This window comes from Xenia sp. Carnegie-2017, unplaced genomic scaffold, assembly GCF_021976095.1.
Source record: "Xenia sp. Carnegie-2017 unplaced genomic scaffold, XeniaSp_v1 HiC_scaffold_18, whole genome shotgun sequence".
NCBI classification, from domain to species: domain Eukaryota; kingdom Metazoa; phylum Cnidaria; class Anthozoa; order Malacalcyonacea; family Xeniidae; genus Xenia; species Xenia sp. Carnegie-2017.
Genome location: NW_025813480.1, coordinates 867,483 through 879,158, shown reverse-complemented (window position 1 = coordinate 879,158; position 11,676 = coordinate 867,483).

Genomic DNA, 11,676 nt, shown 5'->3' with positions numbered 1-11,676 from the left:
TATTTCTTTAAGTAACTGAATATAACGGTAAGGTGTGTGGCTTGTGGATGCTGCTGATTGTTCTTGACCTGTTGGTACACTGCACACGAGAAACGGAATGTAATTGTTTCAAAGCGAAAACTGCTAGCAGAAACTGTATTGCTTGCCTCTGGCATATCTTCTTTGGAAAAATCTTTTCTGGATGTGTTTGAACTCATATTTTGTCAACGGTTAATGTCGACTGAAGTTGTAAATCTTGACGAACGGAATTTGAGTCAAATACATGTGCAAATTTATTCAACTTTGCCAATCATGGAAGCCAAGTATTGACATGGCTTGTGATTTGAGTCAAAAGCTCACTTCCGTCTTAAACTCCAATTACGTCACAAAAGAAATTGAGATGAACTTCATTGTCTTTTGTTTTAAATGCTTTGGTTCACGTAAATTTCAATGTTTGAACTTGGCCCAAGTTTGCTAAATGCACGCAGAAATCAATTGAATATACAACATCAATTGCTTTGCAGATTTAGGGGCTGTTTACATGAGCACGGGTAGCCGTGATTCAGCGAGGTTTGAATTGATTTTTGAGTAAATGAAAGGAGTCAAAACTTCAAGCGCAAACTTAAACCGTTTCAAGCGTCATAAATCATTTCAGTTGTAATTTTCCAATCAGGCTAATATATTTGTTTTCAATTTAAAGGTTTTGTGAATTTGCAAAGACAGAGATTATAAAGAAATTGCTGAAATAATTTTTTGTTGTTGTGAAGTATTTAATCTTTTCTATTTGCCTAAATGATTTAACTTATCGTTGAATCCCAGCTACCCTTTCATGTGAACAGCCCTAAGTGACATTAATGAAATCTGCATTAGATAATTTGGTCTGCAATAGCTAATTATTTCCGCTTGTTTTAATATACACGGCGTCCATGTTCGTAGCAACTTATGAAAATATGATAACGTTTTTGAAGCCCTTTAAGGCGAGAGCCACACTATCATTGAAATACAACGAATTTTGTGACGAGTTGCTCTTTAACAAGAATTCGTGACGAGCCTTTGGTGCCACACTATGACAATTTTATCAAAACATTCATGGACTAAAAATCAACGTAAGAAGAAGTTGCTATTAATATTAAAGAGGAAATAATTGCTGCTTTTACCGTCCAAACAACAATGGGTATCCGAAAGGAGGCTTTGGGTGCATCCAATAAATTGAAGGCGACAGGATGAATATAAAAATAAGCATTTGTAGCCAATCTGTCATGTTGCCAGTACAACAGTGAGCACACAATTAGTCATGTAATGCTTTATATCCAATCAGATCGAGGAGATCACTCGTTACTCGATGAAGATTTCAGTCCATGCTCATCGTCGATGAATCGGCCGTGTCTTCATATTTTCGTTAACGATTGTGATTTACAAAGTCAGAGAATATAAAGAAATTGCTCAGGTAAGTTTTTTGTTGTTTGTAAAGTTTTGGTAGTCATTATAGTCTGGATGGTCGTGGTACTGAAAATCTAAATCGATAGTAAGTACGTTAAAGTATGATGTTAGACTTTCTCAAAGAAAAGATCTTGCTGTTAAGTTTGCGTAGTAGTGATGTTGTTGGGATTTCGTTTGTGTTTTTGTACGTTTGTCTGTCGTTAACAAGTGTGTCCATTTTGTCGAAGTAATAAGTCTTGTCCATGACCCAAATCACGCGTCGTTTAGTCTTTGAGTGTTTATTGCTCGTCCTTTGTCAAGTTGTTAGCAACGGTCGATTACATACAAAATACAACAACGAAACTATTCACATTTTGTTGTTAATTTCATGCTTCACAAGATTGATCATCCTTTATCTTGAAAATTTGAAGTTCGAGGGATACGAAGCAAAAGTATTTAGGCCGTTGACCAATGAGCTCAAAATTTGGCTGTACACATCCAACAACTATTGATTAATTTCATGGTGTCATAGTAAATCATGTAAAAGCAAGTAATCAATGGTCGAAAGCATGGCAAATATACGCTAGAAATATTTTTTATTCGAGATGACGTCATTAATGATTATCAAAATCAAAAATTAGCAAATTCCGAAAACTAGGAGTGCCATTATATATACTAACTTCAGTTTGGTAAAAAATACATTAAACAGTTTTCTTTCTGTTATTCATTTTTATCATGATGCTGATATGTCTTGTCTTCTACCACAGACTGACATGCCAACTCATCCGTTTTTACTGGTTGTCACCTAAATCCTAACATAAATCTCCTGAACACCAGGTTGACAATCATATTCACCTGTTTAAAACTTTTGCAATAACACGTATTTAGTAAATGTGTATTTTGAGCGAATCAAGTTTGTGGGATTCTTTAATTGAGAAGTGTATACACCATTACATTGACGAACAGAAGAACTCAGTAAAAAGGAATTGTGTATAAACATAAAACCGTGAAAACTCAAGTAAATTTCTTTTTCATACAATTTGTGTGAAAGATTTGAACGCAAAACCTATAACACCACAATATTTTTGCTTACACTCAGTCTGACCTGATACGTTCAAAATTATTTCAACAAATATTGAAGAAAGGTAAAGTGATGGAAAATCTGCTGTTCTGAAATTTGTTTTTAGATTTAGGTGACAGCCGATAAAGTTGTGCAAGCTGGCAGGTCTGTTTAGGTCATTGATCTGGAAAAATAGTACCTGGATAGAGCTTCAATGTATGAAACCATTTAAAATTGAAGCCAGTTTTGATTTTACAACTCGATTCTTGGGACCATTCATTACAATATGGTGTAGAGTTTGCTGAGCGATTGCGACGATGATTTGTTCATGCTACACCATTGTTACTCAAAACTGCTGCTATTGATGTACAAGTAATCTTGGACAAAGCATCGTTACAATCACTCAGTCAACTCTACGTCATATTGTATTTGAGTGGTCCCAAGAATCGAGTGAGTAAAATCTAAACTGTTTCAAATTTCATATAGAAGCTCTACCCAGGTACTAATTTTCAAATCAATGGTTTAGTAAACACCTTATAATGCTGTGTGAGCATCATGGTAACAAATAATTATTGGTGCTTCATAAACGAGTGACTAATAGTAAACTGTATAATATACTTTTCACTCATCTCATGCTAATCTATCTAATGGTATTAAGAATTTTTATATTTGCAATTTTTTCTTTGATTAATATTGCTGACATCATCGTGAAAAATGTAAATATCTGTTTTATTGTGCAAAATATCGCTTATGACAACATTGACAATATTGCTATTGCATTATTCTCTACATGTGTGTCTCTGAATACGAAGATCTTTAGATTGTGTTTTGTTTAAACTACTTTTAAGTAGTTCATCTAGTTTATAATGTAATTGATCTTTTAATGATTGGTTCGTTTTCTATATTCTGATTATGAAAGAAAAATATCTAGTTTGCCCAGTAAATCTTTAATTTTAAAATCATTTTCGCATCAGTTGTGTTTGTTGTACAATTGTTAGTTTTATACATCATATTTCTATGTACGCTACATCAAACATAAATACTTATGTATGTATACGATATGTATGAAGAAATACGACTCACTATTCTATGGAAGTATTCAACATAAAAATAACGTCGAGCAAGATCCACTTGTGTTTATTGAAATGGTCTACATGAACTATTCCATCCTAAATACACTCGTATAGAGCAGAAATTATTAGTTGTGAAGTGTGCAGCGTAGGATAGACATCCACATACAGTGACATTACGTTGGTCACCTTAAAAAATGCACTAACAATTTTACATTGTGTTGCGACCATAAATAAATTTTGTGCGTATCTGGTGTTAAGGAAGTGCAAAGTAGACTGTTGGAAAATATAGTTGCCATGTTTTAAAAACATTCAATCGATATTTTCAAGTGTTTCTTCTATAACCGGAAAGAATATACACCACGCCATCGTTATCAACTGTCATACTTCAAATTGTGAATCATCAAAGTTGCAAATTTTGTGCGCCACGATTGAAGTTGTCCCAATGGATTGTTGAGCTTTTAAAATAATCTGATGATCTCCATAAAAATCAGAAGTTCTCCTTAAGGTCGGCAACATTGATAATTTGGGAGGGGAACTATTATTCATATATGCATGTTTTACTTTATTAGTTTCTATTGAAATCAACGTGTTTACGGATATAACATATGAATATACGAAAATAGCACACCCATTATCTACGTTCTGTCACAAGTGGTTCTCCTTGGTTAAAGTGACTTTTTGAAAGGTAAGGTTTTTCGTTACGAAATTCAAATGCCTTCAAGGTGGTGAAATTCTCAAAATTTTCAACTTTCTTAAAATACAAAGGATGAAACTCATGCTGACTGCTTTTAATCAATGGCCAATCAAGAACATCGTACCTTTGAGAGGTGCTTGAAATGAAGTCGACCAATACTAAATTGATCGTCAGTACAACGTCAACGTTTTCAACATACTAGTATTTTTAAATAATGGATCTTTTTGAAAATACCTTCCAACTTGGGCAATGAATTTAGTTTTTCTAAGTAAAACATCGATTCACGTTCTCCTGCCTCGCTGTCATTAAAATGTCGAAGAATAGAACTTGCGATGCAAATCTTACATGCGGTTTTTTTTTCTTCAATTTTCAATAACATCATTAAATGCCAAACCAGCGTTGTTATTTCCCACTTTAAATTTGCAATGAGCCGAATTCAGTCGCTCTTGCTTTTTAACTCCCATTGTTCTTTTTCGTTAACTCGATGAAGCTAAATTTTCAAGTCCTTTATCGAATTCATCGATAGATACTGAAAAGTAGATCGGTTTTTTAAAAGTCATTTTAGTCTTGTCTTTGTATTTATATAAACCACATCCAGTACATTTAAAATATTAGCTGGTGCACCCGAGACTATGCTCAAGCTGTCTTTACTATGTCTAGCGCCATTGACATACCTCTTGAAGCAGCCCAATGTCGACTTTTCCTTTGTTTAGTCTAAAACAGTTGTCTTGAATTACTAATGGAAAATATACAGTTTGTTAGTTGACTTTATTTATCTTTACGGGCAGTGTTGCCATGTGGCAGCAAAACAAAAATTTTAAACACGAGAACGAAATTTGCCTGTAAAAGTTAAAACACCCCACGAGTGACGAATAATTCGATTGTACTATTAAGACATACTGATCTAATTGCATTCTTTCGTTCGCTTGAGAGCCTAGCCTGTATTACTGACGATTGTAAAATCCTTACAGGGAATGGTAAGCTACTAATTGTAGGTGGAATTCTATTTTTAGTAAAATATGGGCAACGAATTTCATTGGCAAGTGTGCTTAACAGTTATTTTATTAAAAAATATTGTTGATTTGTTACCCACGCTAGGACCTCGTTTGTCAATCTGTGTTTATTGTTTCTAAGCCGAATATAACTCATCAAATACTTAAACACATTACGAAAAATGCTGTGAATGAATTTCCCATCAGTTGAAGTGAGCGATGGATTAAGATTTGGCTAAAATTAAATCCTTTTCCCATCTTATTGGGAAATATCACCTGCAAAAACAAGAATTCGGTCGCCAATTAGGAGACGCTTATCATTACCTATCAGGAATTTACAAGCGTCTGCAATTCAGGCTATTTAGAACCTTGCAAGTATATTTTACCTGTATCTGATCCAATATCTCGGCAATTGTACTCTTCCTTGATTAAGTCCATGCAGTAACTGACCACAATGAATTATAATAACTTTAAGAAGTTCGTATAATTGGTAGAGAATGATCGTTCTTGTGGAGTGAGATCATTAATATTAGTTTGTTATCTGCGACAGATAAGAAAATTAATATTTTCATGCACACAAGCTTTTGCGTGCCCGTACAATGCGCTGCTTAAAAATATTGCCTTTTTTATTAAAACTGAATTTGTTATGTGTCAATTAACTCCAAACCATGCATTCTATATAGGGCCATTTTTCATTTCAGGATTTATTTTGTGCATCTATATAGATAATATATTTAAACTATATCCTCGGTCCGTCGTAAAGCGATTGAAGCAGACGTGTTGTAAAATTCAAATTTCTTTACAAAATGCGTGGTCTGTTTCAATGTAAGAAACAATCACCTAGGGTAATCGATACATAAGATTCAGCCTTTATCCTTTTTTAACTGAACCTAACTTTCATATTGAAAGAAAGATAATGTTGATATTTTACTATTTCTTTAAAATATACTCCATAAACTTTTTATTATTTGTCAAAGTCGTACAATTTCGTCAATTACAAATTGGAAGGCCTTACTACCTTTGAGCCTTAAATAAATTCATCAAGGGAATAGCGATTTTATCTTTCTGAAAGGAGTAGTTCTGGCTTCGTGCAATGCAAATCATTCATCAGATGAAATACATCCGTTTATGGATAGTAATTCGTTACTTCTTCCATCTTTCTTGCTTCAAAGTACATTATATAGTCTGTAGTTTATCTTTTGGCTGACAAAATGTGCATTTTATCGTAAATTGTCACTTTCAACTATTAGCGAAATCATTTTAGTTTTATACAGCATTCATTATCAAATTGAAATATAAGAAAGACGTATCACGTTTTTACAGTCTATCCTATCCTGTGATCTATGTATGAAGAATTATTTGCATTGTGGGACTTAATCTGTGGTCTGGCTTTGGGCTCTACAACATCAATTTATACTTTCGGGTAGAACCACGTTTAACTATATTTGATATCAGTTGCGATATTGAAAGAATTTATTGCTTCTGCTTCAACAGATCTTTTTCATAAAACTATTTTGAAATTATTGACGATACCAGGGTCTGATTTTTTCCTGGATTAGCAAATTTATATCAAAAAGCATGCAGCGGGGCTACTATAAATTTCTTCTTTTAAGTTTTCGTTTGGAATTTTAAAATGAAAGTAATAAATAAGTTATTGCAATACATGTCGCAGTTTTGGTCAATACTTAAACTCCATGACGTCAATTTGATGTTTTGGAGAAATTTGTGTACTTGATATCTGTTGTGATTGTAGCAATGAAAGAATGTCTTTATTCAACCCAACGAGAAAGTACTATTTTATTTTGAGTATTGAAGTTATTTTGATGTTATTGTTGATTCCAAGAATTTTAAGATGGATCAATTCAAATTCAAACCATAAATCCATCCTTCTATATATCAACCTTAATGTGAACCTTACGGTCAAGAAGTAAAGTAAAATATTATATTTCAAAGTTTGTCACTCTAGTGTTGAGTCTGTAGTTGGTATATTTCCAAGTATGCATTTATATGAAAAGCATACAACCAGCGATTTCGCACAAACTTATATGTTTGAGATAACTTGCTAATCTTCTTAGAAATGTACTGTTTGTACTGTTCAGTTCATACTTGCGTGTACGCCTGCTTCCTGCTATTTAAGATGAAGAAGCATCAGAATAGCTCTTGTTACGTCAGTTTAACTATATGTAGCTCTCGCGCAGTAACAACTCTTTCTCTCTCTTTATGCTTTCGAAATAGCATGTAGGTAACAGCTGACCGAAAATTACTTCGTATTATATTTCCCCTTACACCCAAAAATTCATATATTAATTTTTCCAACGGAGACGTTTTATTACAACTAAGTAACTGCCACCTTTTTTTACCATTGTAGATAATTTTAAATTTCAATGAGAGACTTACCCAAAATTTGAAGTTAGTGCTTTTTTTAATTTGGTGACATGTGTCCTAAGGTTTTATTGTACGTAAATTCCTTTTAATTCATCCATTCTTCTTTAGCATTGCTCTCTGTCGCCAAAAACCATCACATGCGATTATATATCGCCATTTTTGTAGCAGCGATTCATCAAAGGTTCATAGTGTCCATCTCAATCATGTATTTTGTCTTTATTAGCCAACCCCTAAAGTTGGAAGTAAGCTAAAATCTGCAATATCTAAACAAGAATTATAATACAAGGATGTGGTTGATGTGTACATTATAATATATTCTGTATCTATAACTGATTTTTTTTTAATCATAATTGCTTTCATACAAATTATTTTAACATAGATACCCAAACAATCAAATCTCCTCTTTCCCTCCACCACCTTTGATAACGTGGCTGTATGTTTGCAGATTGCTGAATTGTTTCAAACTTCTTTGTATAGAGATTCTGCATTAAACTGCAAGACCAGCACAAGGTATTCAATGTCATGGACCTCGGATGATCGATAGGCTAATATTCATATTTGCATGTTATAATCCTTTAAAAACATGGATTCCTAGGGAACTTAATAAGGCCTATCATGCATACATGAATACCCCTCTCCCATTTAATCGATTTTGCGCAATCCTTATTGCTAATTTCGTATCATCTATTGTTAAAATAATTTTATGTCTTCTTCAAAACTGCGTTTAAGGGAATCATTAAGGGAATATATACGACAGACTTGAGCGTTGAATTATGGAAATGGGACTGTATATATGCAATACTAACAGATGGCAGTTAAAATCGTTGTTTTGCTTTTAAGGCCGAGTTAAAGCCTGCCGTTTCTTGTATTACAAAACATTTTGTACGTTTTAGGCGATGGATTATTGAACAGATATAAATTACTAAACTATAATGTCCAAAGCATTCTTATACAATTATACAAGTGGACCTGACTATGAAAAGTTGTGATTTTATGTGTTCCCTGGTTATGCCTACTGATGTTTAAGGAATTCAAATTATTGTCAAGGTTTTAAACTCCTCCAAAAATACAAAGAAAGAGCCGTCGAATCTTAAAGGAGCTTTATTGGTAAGTAAACAGTTTATATATCTCTACCATTTAACTATTTATGCTCGCGTGTTTTAATTTTAATATTCTTTTATGGTTGCAAACTCTGTAGTAAGGTAAATGGTTTAAACGCGGTAGTATCGTTACATGATTTTGGATGTAGATAGTCCAGGTTGGTAGAATCCTGAGAACGACTTTTGTTGAGATGAAAGTCAAGATGAAATCAGAGTCTAGTTGACTCTGAAGATGAATACCGCTAAAGGTTGTCGAAACGTCAGTCAACATTAAATACAACAGTCCTTCAAAGGACTTTACTAACCTGGACGATTTACAAACTCTGTAGTGTTAATTTCAAGTGAAATCTTGATCCTTACATTATATTTAAAATTCAATATGGGAATTTCATTTTATTTGTGTAGTTTTTGTGAACAAAAAACAATATGCTTGTTTCTACACTTTGATTATTGATGAGGTTTGGTGTGAAACATTCTACGTAGTTAAAACACAAAAGAGCGACTTGAAAACTTCATAGCGAGCTGTTCGAATTATCTTGAACTTAAATAACGATGCAGATCGTTCTAGTACGATTCAAACATTTGGCTGGGAACGACTTGGAGATAGAAGAAAGAAAAAGAAAATGAATGAACAAATTTCTAAATAAAAATGGTCTTGAGACGTTTAAAGATCTTTTTATTCAAAAGCTAAAGTATAAATCGAGGTCTTTAAAATATTTTCAACATCAACTGTTTTTTATTGCCATACCTTTAGACAAATTACACTACAAATAGCTCTTTGTACTAAAGTGCACATCTGTGTAATTCTGTTAAAAGGAAATTGGCTAGGTTGAGTAAAATCAAAACCAAAAATGACAACAAATGTCATTTTCAACATTCTTTACACATTTATGCATGATACATAAAATACAACTGGACAGTTAAAAAAAGTTGCTTAATTCATCAACGCTCGAGATTTGCACCAAAAAATTGGTATGAATAGTGAGTAGGAGTTATACTTCCGATAGTTTATCTGACAGTAGCTAAAAATGTTGCAAATTATATCCATTTTGTTTTGGGAATTATTTGTTACCAAGAAGCTCCTTTGAATTAGCGTCAGCAAGAAAATGACACAGCTAAAAAGAAATTGTAGCACATATGTTTAAATACGACGCATGTTGTTTATGCTAACAAAGTTTCAAGAAATTTGGCTTCAGCTGCGAATGTTTTAAAATAATGGCTTTAAAAAAGAAAAGCACAAATAAATCCGAGAATGAAAGGTCTTTTAAATGTTCATTGACTCCTGTCGATTTAATTCTGGTTTGTTTTTCCATTCATCGTTTGACCTGACAGTCGCGTGCACTGGAACAGGAAGATTCGTAAAAGTTTTGAGAAAATACTTCTTTGGATAGCCAATCTTTTTCAATAATTCTGGTTGCAGTCTTGGTTGATCATACCATTGTTGGCCAACATATCAAATAAGCCTTAAGCATTCGTTGAGCTTAAAATCGTGCGGATTATTTTAAATCATATGTATTAACTTAATGTTAACATGAATATTATTGTTGAAGGTTTATATATTTTTTTTTCATTCAACAGAATTTTTAAAATGGCGCTGTACCTACTTTTTAAAACAGTTTTTAATAACATTAACTAATCATAGTAGAAGGAACTCTTCTCCGTCGATGTAAAATATTAACAATTATACCTGCTATTTCTAATTCTCGTAATGCTATGTGACATCACAAAAAAAAAGTAGACATTACATAAACTTCGATATTTTTAAAATGAAAAGCGATATGATTTATTTGTTTTAGAATATACACTGTCCTTTTGAAAATTATTTTGAATGAAAATATAGTCTAAATAGCACAAACTTTGTTTCATTTGCATTTTTAAAAAAAAACACAAAATAATGGCGAATGAAATGTGCATGAAATGTTCATTGATTCGTGTCAATTTAATTAAAAATTAAAAAAAGTTCTTAAATTCTGGTTTGTTTTTCTATTCATCATTGGTCATGCACGTTGCACGATAAAATCGTTATTTTTATTCTCGAGAACATAATTTTGGAATTGTCGTTAGTTTAAATGATTTATTTTTGAACTTTCATTGTTCAACGAAGTCGTCTCAAAGAAAACTACTTCACAATTCAACAACATCTCGAATCTATAATGTTAACAACAACTCTTCCCTTTTGTAATAATCCCAAAGTGTCAATCACATGAAATGCACGCATTCCGCAACAACAATAACGAAGAAAACAACTGTTCATCACACTCCCGACGTTGATAATATTGATCAATTTGTTTCACGAGTTTTACTATTTGACTGTCGCAATAGGTCTCTAATCACGGCTGCAGTTCTTCGGTGTCGGGTTTTCATAGAGTTTTCGTCTTTAGACTCAATTCCACTAGTAGTTTTGGGAACCATGGTATTTGATGGAGGCATATTCAACTCAAGTGGTATCAGTTGTTGTATTGAACGACGTAGTTCTGACGATCGAGGCTTTGTAGTACTCGCAACACAGACCTTTGCTACTCGAACAACACCATCCTTACTTACTATGAGCTCGGTAACTCTAGCCAATTTCACAAAATTCGAGGGAAAAATCATTTTTAATACAACAACATCACCGACTGCTATCTTCTCCTTCTGTGCTCCATGAAGTAAACGTGAAGTCTCTCTGACACTTAAAAGATATTCCGTTCTCCAACATTAATAAATTGATCTAACAAACGTTTCTGATATTTCGCATTTCTTGTTAGAGTTCGATTCGTACTGATGATTTCAAATTGTCGATCACTAGCTGTAAGAGTAAGTTGCTATCCGTAAATTAATTGAGATGGAGTGAGAGGGTAAGAAATCCTTCTTCGTCATCATAGATATATGTAAGTGGACGATTGTTAATGGTAGCCTCAATTTCTACCAAAATAGCTTTAAGCGCTTCAAAATCCATTGAGGATCGACCGAGAGTTTTCTTTAAACATCTCTT